Source organism: Mirounga leonina, unplaced genomic scaffold, assembly GCF_011800145.1.
Source record: "Mirounga leonina isolate KUSES-001 unplaced genomic scaffold, KU_Mleo_1.0 Mir_115, whole genome shotgun sequence".
Classification (NCBI taxonomy): domain Eukaryota; kingdom Metazoa; phylum Chordata; class Mammalia; order Carnivora; family Phocidae; genus Mirounga; species Mirounga leonina.
Window position 1 is genome coordinate 11,861,963 of NW_023270268.1, and position 25,007 is coordinate 11,886,969.

The 25,007-nt window shown below is 35.4% G+C and overlaps 1 protein-coding gene across 1 annotated transcript in view; it reads right to left on the reverse strand.

Moving 5' to 3' along the window:
• Positions 1-25,007, reverse strand: part of STT3B (STT3 oligosaccharyltransferase complex catalytic subunit B) — a 100,647-nt gene that overhangs the window by 68,614 nt on the left and 7,026 nt on the right. The gene's annotated exons all lie outside the window — the stretch shown is intronic.

Consider the following 25,007-nt stretch of genomic DNA (forward strand, 5'->3'; position numbering starts at 1 on the left):
ATGAAGAAAGGAACAGAAGACAAAAATTTAAGTCAGTGTTCTAATTATTGGTGTGCTAAAAAAACCCTATGATCCAGCAATTCCACTATTCCCTAATTCTTATTCATGAAAAAAACGTTGTATTTCTTGGGTTCTAGTAGAGATATTACTACAATGCTGTATTCAAAACATTACAGCTTAAAAAGAATTTTACAAGCTGGTTTAAGGTTTATCCGGCATATACTGTATTGTTTCCTTATGAAAACAAAAACTAAATTCCATCCCATTTGTAAACTAGTACTAACTACCTTTATGAACAAGAAGAAAAAGCCACTAACAGCTGCCTCTGCATTTTCCTTCTATAAATCCTGTTGGAGATGTAACCACTTGTACATTTGATTTTGGATTTATTTCATCTAAATGAATTACCCAATGTACACTCAAAACAATAAAAACAAAAACAGAATCTCATGATTATGAAGCAACATACCACAATATACCCTTAATCTTAAAGAGGGTTAAAAAAAAATTATGCCTCAGCCCTAAAATTAACCTATAGCTTTTCTACCTTCAAGGAGAAACCTTTGGGGGGGGGCGGGGGGGAAGGAGAAGAAGAAACAACAGAAACCTCTGAGGTGGGAAAGGGATTTGTATGTTTAACATTTCCAATTCTCTACAAAAATACGGCAGTGTGTCAGAAAAAATATTAACATAATTGGAAAATGCCTAAGAATAAATTAAGGGGAAGAACAGTCAGTATATTGTTATCTTAATGCTATAACCAACCTCAAGGCACCTAATACTTACCCTGTGACTAGCATTTGAAACGTAATATATGGTACGTGTAGAATTTGAACTGGAAAAGCTAAGAAATAAAAGCTTCACTTAATTTATAGGAGGAAGTAAAAGACAAAGTTCTAGCCTCAAGACAGGCGCTAAAGGTAGCACTGAAAGTAAAACACAAGTTTTCCAAGGGCCAGTTCTGTCATTCTTTTCCCTAAACCATGTTCCTTCTCTAAAACTATCTACCAAATGCATACAAATAATTAAATCTTTAAAGTTTGCTATCTGACATTTCTGGAGAAGGGAGGTGAGGGCAGACGATGTTGCTGTTTCTTAACACTGGCATTAAACTGATTGTCTCAAATAAGTGCCCGCTATAATAATTCCTACCTTTTTCCTATACAGATACAAGATTGATACAGTTTTAAATACACACAGTAAAAATGTCAGAACTTTAGAAACCAGGACTTATAGAATAGATTCAAACTAGAAGTAACCAGTATAAATACAGAGGCGATGAGAGGCAGACATGTTCCACCTCCCAAGTGTTCAGTCCACAAATCTAATTTTCTTAAGACAACACAAGTCTAGTTTAACTCGGCCTTTGCAAATAAAATCTTAAGAAACAGAAGAATCAATCAGAAATAGAAAGGAGGAAAGAAACAAAGGAGAGGCAAGCGGCTTTGATCAATGATGGTGCTAAAGAACAACAAATACAAGTAGCAAACGAGGGAAGGAAGGGAGGGAGATAGAGCAAAAGGAGAGTGAGGTGGTGGAGTACTATACCAAGTATTACCACATCTCAACAGTCCCCTTAAGACAGAAGCCTTGAATCACCCTAGTGTTTTAATTTGCCTTGAGATAAGAAACCAGATTCACTAAACTTAAGTTTCTATCAAAAATAAGGATACACGGACTCCAAGTGAGGGCTCAGGGTTGTCCTCTATGGATAGATAACATCTCAATTTGACACCATGTCCTTCAAAACCTCCCAAAACTCTTGCCTGTCAAAACACAGTATGTGCCTCTAAGGGTGGCTACTCTATACTGGCCATTAGTATGGTTTTCATTTTTGAAAGATAAGAAAAAAAATTTTTTTTTAAATTCTTGAGCAACAAATATGCACCAGGTTTCTGCTAGGCACTAGGAACAGAGCACTGAAAAGGCCAGGCAAAGTCACAGCTCTCCTGGAGCTTAAGTGCAATAAACACAAACCAGGTAATTACAGATTGAAACAAGAGCTTTGGAAGAAATTAAAGGGACGAAATAAAAGAGTGAAATAGGAAGAAGGGAAAGAGGGAGGAAGGGGTAAAGACTTCTTTAATCAAGGTGTAAGTGGAGCCTTATAATATTTGTGAGACTTTTAAGGATGGGAGTAACCAGCCATTCCAAAAGGGGAAAAGAGCTGTCCCTAGATAGGGAAACAACCAAGGGCAAAGACCTTAAGGTGAGTGTGTTGGGCATGTTTAAAAAGTAAGGGAAAGAGGTTTAAGAAGGGGAGTGGTAAGGAGACAAGTTTTGTGCCCTGTTTATTTACAATTATTTTTAAAAATTGTTAACAATTGTCAGGTACTATAAAAGAATAGCTTTCATTTAATCCTCACACACAAAAATAAAACCTTTGAGGTAGGATAGGATTCTATGTGCAGTCTATAGATGATTAGACTAAGGCACAAAGATGTCAAATCCAAAGTGATTTAAACTAGGGAGCTTTGACTCTGGTGGGCACGGTGAACCTTATAAATGGATTTCAAAGTTCCCTATACCTCAGGGATTCCAAAGTGCCCCTCTAGAACTACATTTCTGACATGAGCCAGGTATAAACTTTGAGGGGAGTGGGATACACACTTTGGAAAAGGGCACCATCCTATTTAATATACTTGTTTATATATTAGATTCTTGTGTAAATTCTCACTTGAAGAAAGGGTTCAAAAAAGCTGAAACAAGTATTTGAAAAACAGTGGTATGTTTAAAATTATATACACAAAAAAACCATTAGCACAGTTCTCTTAAGATGTGTTAAGATGAAACTTTGAATCCTGAAGTTTATGCCCCTTCTTAAGTCACTTTGGAAGCAAAAGGACAGAGAGGACCAATATATCACTGATTGTATCTTTTTAGATTTCAACTCTTTGGTACATATTACCTTTTAAACAATCACAGCCAGAATACCCATGAACTTGAATGTTACAATCTTTCTGCCAGAGAGAGAACTTTAGAAGATGGAGCACAACAAATTCTCAGCTGGGAAGAAATACATACCATTTATACTCTCAATTCATTTACCAGTTCTAGTCACATGGCCCCCTTGTGCTCAGAAAACAGGGAAAGGAGGCATTAGTGAACAGCACTAACGGCTACCATATATGTCATGCTGTTTTGTAGATGAAGCAAAATTCATTAATATATATGATCCTATTCATGCCAATAACTTAAAAGTTATATGTGCATGTATATGCACATAAATATTTCAAAGACTGGGTATCCTTCAAAAAAATTCGAGGAGGCTACATAATGAGTTGTCAATAGATTGTGCCTCATTCTTTGACTTTTTTTGAAACAATGAGCAATTGTTAAAGTAAAAATTAAAAAGAAAAAAAAAACAAAAAGCCTAGAAAAAGAAAATCATAGCCAGAAAACATTATTAAGTACTGTTTGGCCGATAATAACCATTATCACACCATCTTATTAACATCACACACAATCTACAAAATGCCTTTACCAAACCCTTCAACAAATATTACTCTCATAAAGAAGATACAAAGCAAGTGGTCCTCATCTCTGCCTCAAATTTCTCCCCTTCTTGGCACCTTTCTTATGCGTCATATATGAAATCAAATCAACCACTGTGTGTCTCCAGACAACCATACTCTTCTCAGTATGCTATTAATTTTTTTTTTATGATTTTATTATTTATTTGAGAGAGAAAGGGCATGCAAAAGAGCAGGGGAAGGAACATAGTGGGGGGGAGGGAGAGGGAGGGGTAAAGAATCTCAAGCAAAGTCCAGGCTCAGTGCGGAACCCAACTCAGGGCTCAATCCCAGGACCCAAGATCATGACTGAACCAAAACCAAGAATTGGATGCTTAACCAACTGGGCCATCCATGCGCCCCATACACAATAATTTCTAATCTTTACTCCCTCAAAGTCTATTTCTCATCTTTAAAAGTTATATGTAAGCATGCGTACACATAATTTTCCAAGACTTGCAATCCTTCCTTCCCCTTCCACTATCAACACAGGCTTTTTTTTCCCAATTTCTCCTCCCTTATAGACAAGCTTGCCACATAAATGTTAAACAACTACTCCTGGACAATGTCTAATGATAACATGAAAATAATGTCTGCTATCATTTGCATATTCAATGTATCAAAAAGAAACGAGAAAGGATGGGAAAGTATTTTTTCTCACACAGTTTTCTCCTTCATGGTTTTAAAACTGTTTACAAGGTATAAAACAGAGAATTAGGAATTCCTATTTGACCTAAACAGGCTGTTTCACTTTTAGAGTATACATGGATCAAAAATTTATTGGATAGAAAGCAAAGTCTCAGTTCTCATGAGAAGAAAGAATGCAAGACAGAGAGACACATGTAAATTCTATTGCTCCTACTGCCCATTACTGCAACATCTCCCAAGAGATACACAACTTCCATTATTATCACCATAATCATCTATCAATATTTTGACCTGAACAAACTACTTATGAGATTTAAAGTTTAACAGTTTGTTTTGAATTTCTTCCTCTTTCCCCTGTTATCAAGTATTTTCTAATTCCATAGGAATTTCAAGTACGGTTGTTTCTCATTTTTCATTAAATCTTTAAACAACCTTGCTACTAACAAGTCAGAAAATTATTCATATACCCATTTCAGAAATGAAGTCTATAAATGGCTTACTTTGTCTGTTTTAAGTCATTCTCCCTCTTTCTGAAGGAAAAAAGTGCCAAAAATTTGTAGAAGTAGCTAATTTGCAGCTCCTTTTGGCTTTCACTCTTAGTGTAACATATTACTTGAATAATCTGTCTAAAAATACAATCTCCACCTTAAGTGAAGCAATGGAAGTTCACCGTCTCCATTACATATGTCCAATACTTAACTATTTCAATTCGGCTCTTTTCTTCCTAGTATTAATTTAGGTCTTCCATAAGAGAAAAAGACTTTCCCTATTTCTTCAACTACTGTAGCAAAAACTGCAGTATGAAAACACAAGAAGAAAAAAGCACTGTCTTTTAAAGAAGGTACTGTTTTTACAGAAAAGACCTATTTTTCTAATTTTAGAATTCTACACTGCTTCCTAAAGAATGCTATTTAACCATGATCAGCTTTATTAAAATGAGAAAATCTGTGCTAACTATATAAAAGGTTGGCTCTGTCCTAAGGAAGACCATCTGAATACCAAAATTCCAAATGAGACACAATTCACCAAAGCATCGTAAGATGTGAATTGTAATTTCTATCCCTGAAGCTGACCTCTGTTCATTTTTCTCTTCTCAACTAATACTTACTTTTCTGCTCTACCTCATGCTTTAGAATTCGTAAGATCGTCTTTATAATTTTTTTGAGTTGCTCTCATAAATATCTTAGGATATATATTAGTCAGTACCTTAAAGATAAATTTGCTATGCTTGATCTCTATAGATTATGATACAGCAAACAAACTTTTAAGAACTGAAATTGTCAGAAAGAATCATAGAGTTGTCTCAGTAACATGTATTTTACTTGTTCTCTTTAGAGAAAGCACAGTATTTCCACACCAACACTGTGAATTGTGCCTTCATTTGGAACCCTAGATTTTCATATCTTAGGGCAACATATAGGACAGGTGAGTGATATGCTTTCCTCTTATAAAACAGTTGATGGATAATGGCAATAAGATATGGGGAAAAAATCAGCATGATGCCTAAACTTCAGTTTTAAGTACATAAAGAAGCTGAGAATCTGAAAATTAATTCTTTTACAAGTGTCACATGCCCTTAAATCCCTTGGATGAAAAAACTGAGGGCCAAAGACAGAGATTTTCTTAGTCATGATGCTAAATGGCTCCAAATGCTCGATGTCAAAGCTTGGTCTTCATTGTTCTCTTTTCACTGTTACCTCTCCTCTTTCCTTCGTTCATTTCCTGAACTTTGACTACAATGTATAAGTACGCAATTCCTTTTTCTAAATTCTAAATCTATGTATTGAATAGCCTACTTGAGTATCTACTTAGATGTCTCCACAGATATGATATTCAACATACTTAAAATTGAACTCATCATTTACTCTGCCCTCTACTAGTAGCTCTTGCAGTTCCTGGGTGGCTCAGTCTGTTAAATATCCAACTCTTGATTTCAGCTCAGGTCATGATCTCAGGGTAGTGAGATGGAGCCCCGCAGGTCTCTGAGCTGGGTGTGGAGCCTGCTTAACACTCTCTCTCACTCTCCCCCTGCCCCACTCTAAAAAAGTTAATTAAAAAAAGTTGCTTTCTATCTTAGTTAAAATGTTACCATTATCACTGGTATCTTATCTGGGAATCATAAAATCCTCACTCCCTGTACCCAGCTCTTAAATTCCCCTAGTTAAAGCTCTCTTCATATTTTATCTAGACTATTTCACTTGCCTTCTTACAGACTTCCTAGCTTCTGGTATTTCCTTCCGACCTTACAATCCATCCCCCACACAAGAGAAAAATTTCTAGAACGATTATACCGATCCTTCAACTGTTTCCCAAAATCTACAGGATAAAGTCCTAATGTTTTTAAGACTCCCTTCCCTATCCTTACCCTGAAATGGCTCCTCCCTACTTCTCTCTCACCTTATATACCTCAACGTCAGGTTTTTCGCTAAACAAATACTATTCATGATTTTTCATACTTCCGTACCTGTGCACAAGCTGTTCTTGTTACCCGAAGAGCAAATCCTCCTTTAGCATCCTCCCACACCTATCTTTCAAGACCTAACTCAAGACACCTCTTTCTAAGCCTTAACTATCCTTTTCAGGTAAGAGCTGGCACTTCCCCCTTTATACCTCGATCTTGCACTTTTCGTTTTACCTTTTTCAATGCAACATATTAAACAGAATTAATTTACTATTAGTAGGTTCCAACATAAGTAAATAATAACAACAGTGAACATTTAATGAGTGATTATGAATTATACACTGTTCTAAGTACCTTCATTTGTATTAATTTAATCTTCATGACAACTTATTGATATAGATATTGTCATTCCCAATTCACAGATGAAAAGACAAATGACGAGGTTAAGTAACTTGCTCAAGGTCATTCAACTAATGAATAGCAAAGCCCAGAGTCTATTTCACTTGATCTCTAGGCAAAGATAAATGAATTGATCTTCCTACCCCTAGCACCAAGCACACTGCCTGGCATGTAATAAGTTCAATAAATGTTTGTTAAAGTGCCTCTGAACATTTTATATATCATCCAATTGTAAAACATTTTCCACAAATGTCTTGAGTTAAGTGAGTTAGTATGAGGTTAGGAGTTGTATAAAATGTTTTAACTCCCACTCTAAGGTAAACTATGCTTTCTATAAAAATATACTATTCAGGTAGAAGGTAATAAAAATAGTGTAATTGATTTAATTAAATTTTCATGTGTGAACACTCCATATACCTGAGTCAATGCATTTGGATCCCTTTTTATGTTCTGGCCTCTAAAGCCTTTCATCACTCATAAAACTATTCAGTATTGTATGTAGAAATGAAAAACACCTGCTGCAACCAAAAGAATTTCTGTTCCACTTATTCTTTTTTTTTGAAATTCTGATTAAGAGTTTAACTTCCATAATTACCAATCTCAGCACTTGATCTGGCCCTATCCTAACACTATCCATACCATGTTTGTCACTATATCCTAGCCATGGGGGCCTTATTTTGTCCATTCACCATTCCAAGGTGTTCCTGGTTGGAGGGATGCTCTTAATTAAGATCCTCACAGGGATAGCTAACTCCTTGTCATTTTGATCTTGGCTTAAATATCACCTCAAAAAGGCCTCTTCACTTCCATATCTACAGTGGTAGTCCCAAAGCCACATCCCAGACACTAGCTGCCATATTATTTTTTTCAGAGCCTTTCTCACAACTGAAATTACCTCGATCTTTGTTTACATGTTTACCTGCCAGAAAATAAGTTCCACTACAACAGAGACCCCTATATATATTCCTAATCCTTGGTACTATGCCTGCACAATTATCACATAATAAATATTTGTTAAAATGATGTGAAAGTTGAATGTATCCTTAGTACTAAAAGCTTTTGTAATCAAAGCCTATAAAAATTTATTTTTAAAATCCTAAGATTTGTAAGACATCTTATCTCTTATTCCACAAAAACAAATAATAAAATAATAAAATAAAGGTAACACAGAAAGATAAAGGACAAGAGAAGTGTAGATATAAAAATTCAAGACTACATAAAAACACACAAAAATGTAAGTCATAAGGACACACATAAAATGTAGTCATAATGGACCTAACTTCATTTCCCAGGAATCAAAGCCAAATAGGAGGGAGCCCGTGGCTGGCTCAGGTGGTAGATCATGTGACTCTTGATCTCAGGGTCTTGAGTTCAAGCTCCATGTTGGACACAGAGCTTACTTTAAAAAAAAAAAAAAAATCCACGCTCTTTAACTACAATACTAAAGTCTATTTGTTAAACTAAAATAGAAAACAGATATCAAAACGCAGTGACTCTAACATGAATTTTCTTAATTTTTGCAATCATGACATTTTATCTTTTTACAGGTTTTTATAGCTAGGTAGCACCTCAAAGATAAAAGCAACAAGATTAGAAATAGGAGAGTCAGGACAGAGTAAGTTATCAGGTGACAGATAAGATATGTATGCAGCCACATAGTTTAAGATTTTGATATACCTAAAAATCTTGCCAAGTATACATTTCCCCCACAAAACTGGTATAATAAGTGAGAACAAGCATTTCTGACCAGAGAGTCCATAAAAAAACCCAAAAAATCAGGTTTACTAAAGAAGTATTTCTTCTTCATCATTCTATCTGGGATGGTTTGGAACACAGAAGCAAAGAGGGCAGTTATTATGATTTAGTTCTGCAACTAAAAAGGTCATAAAAACAGTCAAAGCAACAATGAAGACATGAAGAGAACCAACAGAGACATCAAATACACTTCCACAGTGTTCAGTACAGGTAAACACTCAATATGAAGGAATTAGTTGCCGACCTTAGAGTTGGTTGTTTCTGAAAAGTTGGCAAAACCATGTACTGGCAATGAAAAAGATCTCAAAAACAAAAAAAACCTCAGAGATTGAGATAGGTTTTTGCATTTTTCTGGGTGAGGGACTCTGAGAATCTGATGAAAACACAGATTCTCTCACCAGAAGAATGTGCATAAAAATTCTGCAGAATTTTAAACTTAATTTTAGAAGACCCCCAACACATAAATCATATTAGAAAGGCATTTCTTTCCAGCACTGAAAAATCTTCTGTGAGTTACCTTGTTCAATAGTTTGGAAAAAACTACACCTGTGATCCACTGAAGCAGTTTTGGGAAATCAAGACTATACTTATTTTTCAGCCATGAAATCATTTAAAACAATATTATTTTAATAAGGGAAGTAATAAGGGTCTCTTTCAAATTACTGTGGTGCATAAGGCTTTCTGTATTAAAAAGTAAAATAATAGGTTATCCTTTTTTTGCCCATTCTCAAAAAATTAAGGAGAGATGACAAAGATTCAGGAGAAAACAAGATTCATATTTAGTTTTCATTTGTTTTAAAGGAATAAAATAAACTTCACATTTATACAAAAGATTGGATTTTTAAATTTTGGTATATAAATATAGCACTGTGCTATCTCAAACTGTGGTTGGCAAAGCTGTAATTGGAGCAAGATTACTCTACCAACACTTAAACAGATGTCTTTTGTGCATCCTAGAGCAGAAAAAGCTAGAAGCTACATAAAGAAAAACACTGAATACAAGATTCTGTAATAATGCAAATATTTTTCTTGAAAATGCAACCATAAAGTATAGACACCAATTTATGAATAAATTAAAGTTCACAAATAACTTCTCCCTCAGAGCCAATAAGCCTGGGCATTATGCATACAAATTCACAATTCTAAGAACCAAAGGCAAATTTGGTCTGTGACCTCATAAAGCTGACAATCTTTGACAATCTGGCAGGAGGGACAGGCAACAAACAAATAAAATCAAGCAGAGAAGGGAAGAGAAGGGATACAAAAGGACATCTAACATTTCTCCGAAGAACAATTTATATTAAGCATTAAAATATACTGACCTTACATGTTTGATTCAATGAGTTTTGACAATTTTATATATACCATCAACCAAAACTATCACCCAAAACCATCACCCAGAAAGTTCCCATGTGAACCTTTCCTGTCACTTCTCCCTCCCAAACACTTTGAATTCTTTCACCGAGATTCATTTTGTTCTCAGATTTCATATAAATATAGCATAGGGGTGCCTGGGTGGCTCAGTCAGTTGAGTGGCTCTTGGTTTCTGCTCAGGTCATGGTCTCAGGGTCATGAGATCTAGCCCCGCATCAAGCTGTGTGCTCAGTGGGGAGATTGCTTGAGATTCTCTCCCTCTCCCTCACCCCACCCCCACCTCACACTCAGGTGCTCTCTCAAATAAATCTTAAATTTAAAGTAAATAAATTAAATTTAAAGTAAATTAAAGTAAATAAATATAGATCATAGATTCTACTTTCTATATATTTCTACTTTCTATATAAGTGTCTGGTTTTTTTTCATTCAACATGTTTTTGAGATTTATCATGTAGCAGCAGTTCTCTTTTTATTGCTTAATCGTATTCCATTTTATGAATACTACAGTAAATTCTGCCTTGTTTAAGAACATGTGTTTATTTCTTTGGATAAATATTTAGCAATTCCACTCTTTTTGTGGATAAATATTTAGCATTTCATTCAATAACCACTCTTATAGAGTACACATATATTTAAAAACATCAAACAGTTCTCCAAAATAGGTGTACCATTAATACTTCCACCAGTAAGGTATACTCTCTATCAATGTTTTTTTTTGTTGTTGTTGTTTTTTTAAATGGGCCTACCTGAACTGTGCTAGGTACTGGAGAAACAGAACAGACCTGTCCTCACAAAGCTCCTCATGCAACTCAACTGACATCTAACTTAAACCTGGATGGATTATTGAGCAAAACGGCAGGAAAGAATATAAGTGTTCTAAAAAGAAGAAAGAGCATGTGCAAGGGCTAAAAAATACACGTAAGTTATTTTCATAATACTAACAGGAAATAAAGCTAGATCAAGTTTTGTGATGTCAAGATTATGCTAAAAAAATGAGAAAACAACCTAGGAAGAGTAAGTTTTAAAAGATCAATTAAGTCCCAAAGAGGTATTTATGTTTATCCGATGCTCTCATGGCATCATAGGTCTTCAGAGTATTTGTCGTTCTTAATAGTTACAAGTCTCTCTCTCCCTCAGACTAGAACCATTTCTATTTGGGCTCACACCACTGTATCCACAAGACCCTGGCAAATAGGTAATATTCAGAGATGTGAAAGGTTTATCAAGGGTATTTGTATTAATTTTCTTAAAAAAAATTTTTTTGGTATGAATTTTCTATCACTGTATAACAAATTACAACAAAATCAATGGCTTAGAACAACAACACACATTATCTCATGGTTTCATGGGTCACATATCTAGGCACCGCTTAACTGGATCCCCTGCTTAGGGTCTGAAGGTGAAATCAAGGAGTTAACAGCGTTGGGTTCTCATCTGGAGACTCATTCAGGGAATGAACTGACTTCCAAGCTTACTCAGGTTGCTGGCAGAATTCATTTTCTTGAGGCTATAGGACCAAGGGCCCTGGTTTCTTGCTGGCTGTTGGTTGGAGCCTCTTAAGAGGCTTCCTGCAGTTCCTTGTGCATGGACTTCAACAAGGTTGCTTACTTCATAAGCCAGCAAGGAGTCTCTGGTACAAGTCCACTAGTAACACAGTCTTACATAACATAATCATGGAAGCTACATTCCCACCACCCTAGACTTTGTCCATCACACTACTTTTCAAAGGCTATCAACAGGCTACTTTGAAAATAATATTCTGTGAAAAGATTCATATAGTCAATTATAACTCTGAGTTTGTTTGCAAAGTGTAGTGTTAAGATTTTACAAAATTGGCCAAGTTAACATGTATTCACCTAGTAAATGAGAAGACAACTAGTTCCACCAACAGAAACGACCGATTATGGATGCCAATGTAAGTGTAAGAGAATCAAGAAATAAAGGAAAGGACAGAATTCCACAAAGAAAAAATAAAAATAGAAGTAAAAAGCAAAGTATTAGAATACCAATGATTATATCTAGGATTAAAAGTTTTCTGTTCCTTCTCCTTTACCCTGTCACTAGGCACACTCTCAGGCTACAAGGTACCAGATCTACCTAAATCCCACTAGTTGAGAGACTTCATATATCCCAAATTCAGCACTAATGGGAATAGAGAATGAAGGTAAAGGAAAAGTACAAAGCAGCTAAAGCCACCAGCTGAAGATGGCATTTCAATCTACCATTTATTATTCCTGCCATCTAGTGGCAGGATCAAAAACAAAAGCATACCAGACTGACAGGCTAAAACAGGTAGGTACACCTGGGAGAAAAAAACACCAGTTTACTAGGACTACTAAAACTAATAATCTAAACCCAGTCCTACCACCTCTACATATAAACACCATCTAGGTAACATATTAAACACATAGCCAATTTTATTACTTAAACAATGAAAACTCCTGCAAGGACACATTCAAGCCTAGTAGGGTAACAGATTCATCACTGTTTAATTAACAAGAGCAAAACAAGAAAATTTCAAAGAATTACTAATGATACAGAATAAAGTAGTCATTTTTTTTCTTACTGTTTTACTTTTACTAGGTCAATTCTGAAGTTTGTAAAGACCCAGGAACACACAGAATGACCACTACCATGTCACCAAATCACCACTACTCATTTATATATAAGCAGTTCCAACTGGGTCTTAAGACTACTCTCACTAACCTCTCTGCTCTTAAAACCGATGAATCAGTCATAATGATTCAAGATCTTCCCTAAGCAGAGTCCATGCTGTATTTATCAGATGGACAAACTACCTGTTTTTCTATTTGAGCAACATATGGTAAAAAAACAAAAACAAAAAACAAGGGTTGGGACAGCTGGGTGGCTCAGTCCGTTAGGCATCTGCCTTTGACTCAGGTCATGATCCAGGGTCCTGGGATCGAGTCCCGCATCGGGCTCCTTGCTCATGGGGGAGCCTGCTTCTCCCTCTGCCTGCTGCTCCCCCTGCTTGTGTTCTCTCTCTCTGACAAAAAAATAAAATCTTTAAAAAAAAGGGGGGGGGGTTGTTCAAAAGCTGATACTGTCCTGCAGACTTTTTTGAGCTTCTCTCTATACCTTCTCACTTAAGATGAGATGCATTACAAATCAAAAAGATATTAGAACTCATAAGAACAAACAGAGCAAAACTCCCAAACATTATTAATTGAAAACAAGATCTATGTTACAGTCCTAGCTCTTAACTTCTGCTGTAACTGACCATGACAGCTATCAATTTTCCTAAGTATTCATTTGAAAAAGGAGAATCTGTTCTGCTTTAAAAAGGGCACTTAATAAACTAACTGGAAAAAAGGAAAGGACAATGAAAAGTTGGTACCAAAAAATTACATCAAAATAAGACTGATAAAAGTATTTTAATGCCATTCAAAAAAATCTGAAAAAATTCTAGGATCACATATAAAATAGTGGATTTGGGGGCACCTGAGCGGCTCTCAGACGCTTAACTGATGAGCCACCCAAGAATCAAGCCCCATGTTCAGCTCTGCACTCAGTGAGGAGTCTGCTTGGGATTTTCTCTCTCCCCCCCGCCCCCCACACCTCCCCTCCACTGGTGCATTCGCTCTCTCTCTCACAAATAAATAAATCTTTAAAAGAAATAAAATCAAATAATAAAATAGTGGATTTGATAAATTAAAACTATTCAATGATATTTTTTGCTTAGTTAAATCCAATATATACTGAAATCTAAAACACCTGGACAAAAGGCAAGAGCTGCACACACTTGGGATGTACTCTCTCTCCACAGAGCACACATACATGTGTATGTAATACATATTTAGGGCAGCACACATTCATATCCTATAGAAATAAGATCTCCAACAAACATCATATATATATGTGTCATATTTACACTTAATTGTTATTATATATCTACTTATTGATATTATATAATTGCTACATATCATACTATATAAATAAGATTTCCAAATAAGCATTAAAAATACAAATATGTATTATGTTACATATACTTAAGTCAGGACATATATTCATATTCTATGGAAATAAGATTTCCAACTAACAAACATTAAGTATGCATTGTATGGAACACTTATTTAAAAAAAAAATCCTACAGTAATTCCTAAATTAAATATGGTAAACACCAGATTAAAGAAAATTAACACTGTATTGAAGAACATCTCAGCCTTTGACATGCTAATATGTATTATAAGTAAGTGGATGGGATATGCAGTTTTTCCAAATTTAAATTATCAGAGATTATTTTGTTTTGAACTACAATTCCTGGGATATGTATTCTGCAGAACACGCTTTGGCAACCACTCTAACAAATAATTTCTATGATTTCTATGTTCTCTTCTAGGTATGAGGTTCATTCTATAGTCCAGAGAAACCAAAAGTGTTCCCATTTACCTAGTTTTTAATCAGAAACTTTCAAAGTATCAGCAACCGTAACTCAAGAAGGGGCTAAGAAAGAATAAAGTCAGTCTTCTCTTCCTATTTGAAAGGGGTTGAAGGAGAGAGACAGAAAATACTGAACTATATGAAAACTTTGGTATCCTTCACATATCTAAAGTAATTTCAAAAAAATAAAAATAAAAAAATAAAGTAATTTCAGCAATTTCTATAAAATAACATACATTAAACTCCTCAGAGATAAGCATGTTTGGGGTATACTCTATTTTAAAATGTGTTTATTCTGAGAATTACAAATGTTGCAAATGCATTTACTGAATTTTAATGGACTTACCCCTTCTCCCCCTTTTCTTTTTTACAAATGATGTTACATTATGTTCAACCTGGTGGAATCTGGCATTCGCTTTTTGCCAAATTACTGCACTTGACACCTACACTTTGTCACGGTAACATTGTATCAATATTATAGCAAATACATTATACTTTAGTTTACTTCTTGAGGAAGGTAACTAATTCCACCGTGTGACACTGAAAGTGGAAGAATCTGGGGCAGGAAAGAGTAAAAATGAGTAAAAGGCTTGGTCATTCAATGGCTGTTATCTCTGGTGGAAAATGTTTCTGAGTCGAAGTCTAAAGATGCTCTGTGTTCCATTACATGTCAAAGAATTCCTCCAGTAAGCAGATTATTATGACTTTCATTTCTGCCTTTGAATCTCAGATCCAAGAAATCTGAAGGGACATGAAAATAAGTCATGCTCCCTGAAGCACTGTTTTTACACTGGAGAGCTGTACTGAAGTCTGTCTTCAACATACAGAATTGTAATGATGGGAAACTTAACACAGAACAATCTTCCTAACCTGAGAGCTGGGAAGTATCTACAAGTTTATTTCTGTGTATTTTGTATTTGTTCAGGCATGATAGAAAATTGACTCATTTTATTTAAAGCCTTGCATTATGGAATTCAGAATTATTCTGTAGTATTTTCAGTTTTAAAGCAACTCACTGCACTCAATGCCTAAAAGTGTGCTTTTTAAAATACATAAAGGAAATATTTGAATATTGGTTGTGAATCTCTGGCTTCTATTATTTTGAAAAAATATTCTGACCACAACACTTAAGAAACTTAATTTCCATGATAAAGTTTGGAAGTGGGATCAGCCAAGAAAATCTCAAATATCTGCCAATTCCTTACCACTGTCTTCTGAGATCTCCAGCATACCCTCAAAGTGGGAGAACCAATAGTGGAACTAGTCTGGCTATCAAAAACACAAGTTTTGAAATGTGTTGGCAGATAGTGACTGACTGATCCAACTGAATAATTTAGTGGGAAAAAAAATGAAATATGGGTATAGGCAAGACAGGTAAGACATGAATGTACTGGTTCTAACTCTGTCACTCTGGCCAAGTCATTTAGCACTTTACCGAGAATATTATAATAGATCATAAGTGAATAAAAAATACTTGTAAATTTTTCCAAGCCTCATTCTTTTGGAAGTGGAGGGGTGTAATAAGTAGATGGATGGAAGCATCATGTCATTTCATAATTGCACACATTTGCACATGCTATTTTTAAAACCAAAAATACCACCCGAGGCTTCTGACTTCACAAAGTATTATCTCAATATACTAAGCAGTACTTCCTTTTCTCATCTGTAAAACGGGGGTAATAAAATAACTATCTTAAAGTGCTTAAGGACCAATAAGCCACAAAATACATTAAAATTTGCAACAAATTTAGCCCAGACTTAGTATCCCTCCCCGCAAAATACAAAATAACTGAGTTAAAAAAAAAAAAAAAAAGGAAAACTGACCAGAGACACAAACATAAAAGCACAAAGTCTTCTGTGAATGACAGAAGAAATAAAAATGATACACTATGGTAACCAGTCTCCAAAGATGGTCCGAAATAATTCTGTCCCTAACAGTATATATGACTCTCTGATAGGCCTGTGTCTATTTTGAACAATAAAATATAGTGGAAGTGACACTGATCATTCTATGCCTAGCCCTTAATTGGACAAGCAGCTTTCTTGCTCTTGGAATGCTTTCTTAAAATTCAGCTGCCATGCTGTGAGGCAGCCTAAGCAGCCACATGAAGGAACTAAAAGCTGCAGCTGAGCTCCCAATCAAGACTCCGGATGACTCGTAAGCAGTACAGCATCCCAGCACTTCTAGCCCCAGCTGACTGCAGCCTGTTGAGCCTCCAGATGACTCTCATCATCCCAGAACCACAGCTGACATCGCGAAGCAGAAAAAACTCCCACTCCACCCACAGAATTGTGAAACAATGAAATGCTTTTTGTCACCAAGTTTTGGGGTGGTGTATTATATTTTTATGAATTGAAACAAAAATAATCACGAAATTCCCAGGTATATACTCAAACAAACATCCACACATATGCATCAGAAAACAGTCTTCAGTGTTCATAGTAGCATTATTCATAAAAGCAAAAAGTTGGAAACCCAAATAGGCACCACCTAGGAATGTATAAATACAAATCAAAGAAAATTATATACAGAATACTACTATTTTTAAAGCTCCAAACAAAGCAAAACTTAGCAACATATTGTCTAGAGACACAAACATATGTATATATATATATATTTTTAATAATGACAAAGGAGATGTTAAACACTCAGATAATGGTTTCTTAGTGCTAAGAGGAAAACCAGGAGGACAGGCTAGAGAAGAAATATGGATGGATGTGAAATTGGTAACACCCTAGCTGGGTAGGGGTTTCACATGGGTGTTTATCATTATGTTTATAATTACATATATGGCATATACATTATTTAATATGTAATTTCCATTTTCAATATAGTTTGATTTATAAAAATTTTTATAGCTTTCTATTATGTTGCAATTCATATCCAACAATTATAACAAGTACTTATAAACTTTTTAAAAGTCTAGAATTATTTTTACTTCAAAAGGAAAACGTTTTGTTTTAAATGCCATTTATATTTACACTTTATTTAAATGTGGTAAATTATTTCAACAATCAAAATAAAGTATACTAAACAAGAAAAAAGATCTCCCTTTCTAAAGAAGTGAGCCATTCATTTTAACAACCTTCAAAAAAATACTTAAAAGGATTTTAGTTGCAGGGCACCTGGGTGACTCAGTCTGTTAAGTGTTGGACTCTTGGCTTCAGGTAGGGTGGTGATCTCATGGATTGTGGGGTTGGAGCCCTGTGTGGTTTGCAGCTCTTTCACCACTCCACGCTGGGTGGGGAGTCTGCTTGGGGATCCTCTCTCTCTCCCCCTCCCCCTGCATGTGCTCTCCCCCTCTCAGATGAATAAATATATCTTAAAAAAAAAAAAAAAAAGATTTTCGTTGCTTCTCAAGCTCATTTTTCTACTTTCAGTGAATAACTGGCCTTTATAGATTTAAGATTAGGTTTATTTCATCTACCACACATTGTTTCATTATCCTGTTTCTTCTAATACCAGAAAGCTGCTTGGCCTATTAAAATACAGTTTTCTTTAGCTATATATAGTGTAGAGTAAAAATGATTTTAGTATTAAAATTAAATTTCCATGAAGCTTATTAAATTTTTAAAAATTTAAAAAGAACACATTTAAATTTAAAATTTAAATTTTAAATTTAAAAGAACACATGCAATATTTTAATTGTCAGTACATTCAACAAACCCTATTCATTGTAACAGATTTAAAGGCACACTGATGGATAAAGGTTTAAAAAAAAAAAAGTACACAAAAACATATGGTGAGACCATTACAACCTATCAGTTTTAGGACTCACAGGAATGTTGCTATTATTACATGGAATAGTATAAAGAGCTGACCAGTCATTTTGTTAGAGTCCAATCCATAGTTTAAAAAAAAAAAAAAAAAAAGGGTAAAGGCTTGGGGCTCCTGGCTGGCTCAGTAGGAGGAACACAGGACTCCTGATCTCAGGGTTGTGAGTTCGAGCCCCACATGGGATGAAGAGATTACTTAAATAAATAAAAACTATTTTAAAAAAAAGGTAATGACTTTATATTTTGGCTTACTTAACTCTCGGGATCTACAAATTCAATGATCCTCCCAGTAATTAGACATAGACAAAGCTATTTCTATTGCAGAGACACTTTATTGGAGACACGATTTATTTAACCCCAATGAGTATTTTTATTTAGTATCCTTTAACCTCTTGTGGGAAGGTTTAAATGAAATCAGTCAGAGCTGTGATGGCTTCCTAAAGTGTTGCTTAATTTCCAAATTAATTACCAATAGAGGGCTTTTTGAAATTTCCCCTTCTGCCACTTCGCCTTCAACTTCACCACCAACCTACATTAGTACCTACTGTCAATAACCGAAAGAATCAAAGAGGATTTTCACTTTTAAGGAAAATGGAAAAAAGGAAAAACAGGGTTCACTATTTGTTTTGCAGCATGCCATTAAGGAGGCAGCCTGCACCCTGAGCAGTGAGAATGGCACCATTAAGCTCCGTCCCTTGGGAACAACACTCAACATCAAACCATAGTTTTGAATTGCGTCTGTCTATTCCTTATCTCTCTTTACTTTGTGCGTCCTTTAGGCCTAAGCCTCTTGTGCATCAGAAAAATGCAGGGTTATTTTTTGGGTTTAGGAACACCAAAAACAATTTTTTCCACATAAATTAATGGTTCTTTGCTTTATGCATTTTTGGCTTACAAAAGTTTTCGTTGGAATGCTCTACTTTTGGATGGGGGATGCTGTAATCACAGAGTTAAATCAAGAGCCAAGAAAGCAAATGGATCATTAATCCAACCCCACCCAAACTCATCACTTGCATGAATTTAATGCCTACATACCCAATGATCATTTCTATTCTTACTATTCCTCCACATCAAGATATATTTCTCAAGTTCAAACAAAATGCCACCTTGTAAACTTTACTTTTATTGCTGACATGTCTTTTTTCATTTATCAGCTCAAAAGTTAGCAGTATTAACTGGTCTGTCTTTTCTTATTCAATATTCCTTAACAGTGAGTTAAAACTTGAGACAGTTATCTGTACTTAGAAGAAATACTGAAAATCTCCCTCCCTTAAAGTTCTTCTAGGATATTCAGCTAGCTAGTCATTTCCCAATTGCTGATGGCAATTACTCATATAAATTATTTTTCCATAAGCATTATCACCTCCTTTCTGCATCATCAACTCTTTCCTTCTTCTGTAAGATTAAAATGACACCTTTATTGATGGTGAGATTATGATGTTCACTAAGAGGTCCACCAACAATTCCAATGAGGGGGTGGTGAATTTCCACACCAAAAATCATTTTTCTAACATCTCTGTCCTACAAATCACCTTAATTCTGACACTAAGATAGTGTTAAATCCCACAAAAGTTCAGTCCTACAAGACGGACCTCCCCAGCCCCCAATCTCCCACTTCACAAACCAATCACAAGTCCAAGTTGCCACCAGTGCTTCTAGCCAACTAGCTATAGACCAGAAGTTCTAGTGACCCCCTCTTTGGATTCAATTAATTTGGTAGAGCTGCTCACAGAACTGAGAGAAAATATTTAGCTTACTAGATCACAGATTTATTATAAAAGGACAGAACTCAGGAAAAGACTGATAAAAGATTCACAGGGCAAGATTATGTGGGAAGGGGCACGAGGCTTCCATGCCCTGAGTATACCACCCTCCCCAAATCTCCTCATAGTCACAAATATGGAAGTTCTCCAAACTCTGTCCTTTGGGGTTTTAATGAAGACTCCCATTACATTGGCATGATTGATTAAATTATTGGGACCACTGGTGATTCAACCTTCCAGACCTTCTCCCCTTCCCAGAGGTCAGGAGGAAGAACTTACACTTCCAACCCTCTAATCACGGGGTAGGTTTCACTGGCAACCAACCCCTATCCCCTTAGGCTTTCCAAAATCACTTTATTAACATAACAAAAGATGCCAAACCTCCCCCCCCACCCATCACTTAGAAAATTACAAAGGTTTTAGGAGCTCTGTGCCAGAAACGAGGATGAAGACCAAACATATCTTCTTATTATGAATCACAGTATCACCACACATGATTCTACTGATATCACAGTCAAATCCAAGGTTTATCAAGGTATTACACAACAGAGACTTCCTGTGCTATTACTATCATCACCTAAACATAAATTGTACCCACTACGTTCCTAATACAGTGTACGATATTCTAGCATGATTAGAAATGATGTTCTTACCCGAAAGGATCTCATCTCTCTATAATAACAGTAAGTTATTATTATTCATTAGAGAGGGAAATAAGAACCATATCACCATAACAGTATTTTACCACTTTAGGCAAAAAACAAATAACTTAAATCCCCTTGAATGTTTTTACATTACAGGTGTTAAAAATCTCCAAAACGGATCTAGCCTATTTAGTTAAATGAACAGTCCTGAACAAAATTTAACCGAAGTAAGTTTGTTCTATAGTGGGATCAATAAAACCTGTATCTATACCTCTCACACAAGGCAGATAAACTATATTAGATTGTTATTTCTTAAAGAAGTATTCCTGGCATGTTTCCTAACAGTTAATGCATTTCAAAAAAAAATTATCCCTACTTCCCTGGGGAATTCAAACAAGAGAAATACTAGAGGTATTAAAGAAGCTTAAATCATTAGGTTGGACCAATATCCAAATACAGCCTAATTCAAAGTCATTTATATTTCTCTTTGGCATATATTACAAGGGATATAGGGGACAAGGGATAGTAAGTATGTATATACCTTCCTTATGATACTTGGTTTAAATTTTAAGTTTGGGGCGCCTGGGTGGCTCAGTTGGTTAAGCGACTGCCTTCGGCTCAGGTCATGATCCTGGAGTCCCTGGATCGAGTCCCGCATCGGGCTCCCTGCTCAGCAGGGAGTCTGCTTCTCCCTCTGACCCTCCTCCCTCTCATGCTCTCTGTCTCTCATTCTCTCTGTCTCAAATAAATAAATAAAATCTTTAAAAAAAAAAAAAATTTTAAGTTTGAATTCTGTAGAAATACTAGCTGACTAAATTGGGAGTTTGAAGAAAGACAGTCCTGGATTTAAATTCTTCAACAATGCATTAACTATGAAACAAGCTTTGTTCACAAAAGAAATCAACTGTTATCCATTCATGGAGTATGGGTTACATACTAACGGGCAGCAGAAAAATACCGCCAAATTTGATCAAAATCATTCTGACCAATAAATAGACATGCGTTAGAGAGCATTCTTGTTTACTATTTCACTTAAGAACTGCTTTCTAATTAAAAGAAAAGCTTACTTGGAAGAAATACTCACTGAACTAAAATCTTCCTCCGTTAAAGTTCTCCTAGGATATCCAGCTAGCCAGTCATGGCCTAGAATCTCATTTCCAATATCCTTAATCATTTGCTAACACATAATGCCAAATTTCCACGCCCCAACAGATTTCAAGCTCCTACATAAATAATCATGTAAAATCCTACATAAAAAAAATCATTTGCTTTATTATTCTCTTTTTTTAATTTTTTATTTATTATTTTTTAAAGATTTTATTTATTTATTTGAGACAGAGAGAATGAGAGACAGAGAACATGAGAGGGAAGAGGGTCAGAGGGAGAAGCAGACTCCCCGCCGAGCAGGGAGCCCGATGTGGGACTCGATCCCGGGACTCCAGGATCATGACCTGAGCCGAAGGCAGTCGCTTAACCAACTGAGCCACCCAGGCGCCCTATTCTCTTTTTTAATTGAAGTATAGTTGACATACAATGTTGCCTTTGTTTCAGGTGTACAACATAGTGCTTAGGCAATTGTATACATTACTCAATGCCTGACTTTTACTATTCTTTGAATAAAACTTTTTATCCCCTGAAGACAGGTTCTGAAAGGAACCTACTACTATCAAACCTCTCCTATTCCTGAAGACCAAGACAATTACTAAATCAATAAAGGAAATAAAGATATGGGAAAGAAAAACAATAGTAGCCATGGAAGACTGGAAGAAGAAGAAAGAGCAATCCTTTACAAATATACCAATACATTATTAAACAGCCCATGCTTAGGGGTCTCCTAAATTCCTTCAGTTCAGATCTCTTTCCAACATTCTCTTTCCTTCTTTCTTTCAAGAACTAACAACCACTCCCTACCTTATATAAATTTTAGTATGTTTTAAAGTGACAATAGTTGGCAAAAGTTATAGTTTAAAAACCAGTCCTTTGCATTTATCTGATTATTTATCATTTGTCTCCTCAATGACAGTGATGTCTCCTCCCTCACCCTCTCTTCCTTATACTCTCAGTGTCTGCTGAAAGACTGAATCTCTCTGGCCAGTTAGTACTTTTTGAAAAGCTGTCAAGGTTATCTCTTGACAAGATTGACTCCAGCTCAAAATATCAATCTTACGATAATTTTTGATCTCAAGTGAAGAGAAGGATGCTTTCCCTTTCCTACAAGTACTTCCTGCTGCAAAAGAGCAGGCAACCTCCTCAGGGGGGTAAGAAGCCTGGTTAATCAAATTATTGCTAAACCTTATTACCACACATTCTCCACAACCCTTTGATCAATGAAGATGGACCTTAAATACAATGCCGAGCAAAAAAAAAAAAAGACACAAAAGCTCTAAGTGCATTTATCTCAAGTTTTAAAACAGGCAAAACTAAATTATATTATTTAGGAATGCACACAGAATTGTACCACCTATGAGGAAAAGCAAGTATGTAATTACTATACAAGTGGGAAGCAAGGGAGGCAAGCACACATCAAGACTTCTGAGGTGGGGCCAATGTTCTATTTCTTAATCTGGGTGATGATCACATGGGTGTTTATCTTATAATTAGTCATTACATTGTACATTTGGTTTATATACTTCTCAGAATGTGTTATATTTCACCATAAAAGAAAAACTTTTTTAAAGACTGAAACCAAACATTTTCTCATCAAAAGCCTTTGCAAAACGTTTTTCTCATGCTTATATAAACATTTAAGACATTTTCAAAGAACATCTCAGAAACTTCAAGAGTGCTGCCTTCCAATAATTCTGTGCTCCATTATTGTTCCTGTGGATTATACAAGTAAGATGGTTTAATAATTAACCTGAATAATAAAACCTACTTAAATAGAATTTATTCTACTTTAAGGAGTTACTGGCATTTTAAGAATAGGCATGAACACTGAGAGAGTAGACCTTAAAAGTTTTCAACACAATAAAAAAATTTTTTGTAACTTTATATAAGGTGACAAATGTTAGCATCTTATTATCATTTCAAAATGTATACAAATACCGAATCATTATGCTGTACACCTGAAATTAATAAAATGTCACGTCAATTATACTTCAATTTAAAAAAAAAAGAATAGGCATGAAATAAACATGGTGGTAACAAGTGAGTTTCCCCGTGGTGATTCCTTTCACCAATCCTAATCTACCCTTTTGGCCAGCAACAAACAATAATTTAAGCTGTGCATATACAGGAACTTTATAAATTATGAATTACTACTTTTAATTTAAAAATAGTATAGAAAACAGCATATGCTACAATATTATCTATCCATCTATCTATGGAGAGAAAGACCCAATAACTTAAGTTTAAAAACCAAATTCATCTGAAGTCATGTGTAGGTTGGAAAGATTGCTAGATATCACTAAAGAAAAGAACACTGCACTGTGAAGAAAAATCTTTACTGGAGAAAAACTGATAAACCTGTAAGGCATAAAAAGGAAATTAAAAGAAAACCTCAAAAGAAACATTATCAATTTAGTTATCAACTAATCATTTATATTTTATTAATATAAACATAAATTTTCTTTATGATTTTATGAATAGTCTTTCTCCTCAGATAGGAATGAATAAAAAAGTTAAAAAAAACTGAAAACCTAAAGCATGAAAACTATTAACTCAATGAAACTACAGATGAGTGAAGCACACAAGTTTTATATCACCAATTCTAAAGAAGTCAAACTTCACATAAAAATCGTTTCATAGCTGAACTTCAATTGCCAACATTTCCAATATTGTCAATTTAAAATGAGTGGTAGAAACAAACTTCCCTTCATCTTCTCAAGTAACAATTTTCAAACAACTTCTCACAAAACGCCCTCTAATGCAAACAAAGGTGCAAAGAAAATAGAAAAGAATCTAGCCGAAGTACAACCTTAGAAAAGGTACTTCACCCTCTGGTGTTCAGCTTCTTTGCCCTGAAAACAAGCCAAGCCAGCAAACACTCTGGAAGCCCTGCAGACCATAGAATTCTGGGTCTACTCTGAGCTCCCACCCTGTAAAAAGTCCCTTAACTGGAATGGCTTAATATTTCCAACCTTATTGCAATGAACTTTTTACAGACAAAATAAATCTAAATAAAACAACATTCACTTGGATTCATTCATCTTTTCTTCTCACTCAGCTATTCCCCTTAAAAGCCCCATCTCTGAAAACTCCCTAGTCATTCGGTTTAAAAACTTGAAGTCAGGCGCACTTGGGTGGCTCAGGTCACGATCCCAAGGTCCTGGGATCAAGCCCCACGTCGGGCTCCCTGCTCAGTGGAAAGCCTGCTTCTCCCTTTGCCCCACCC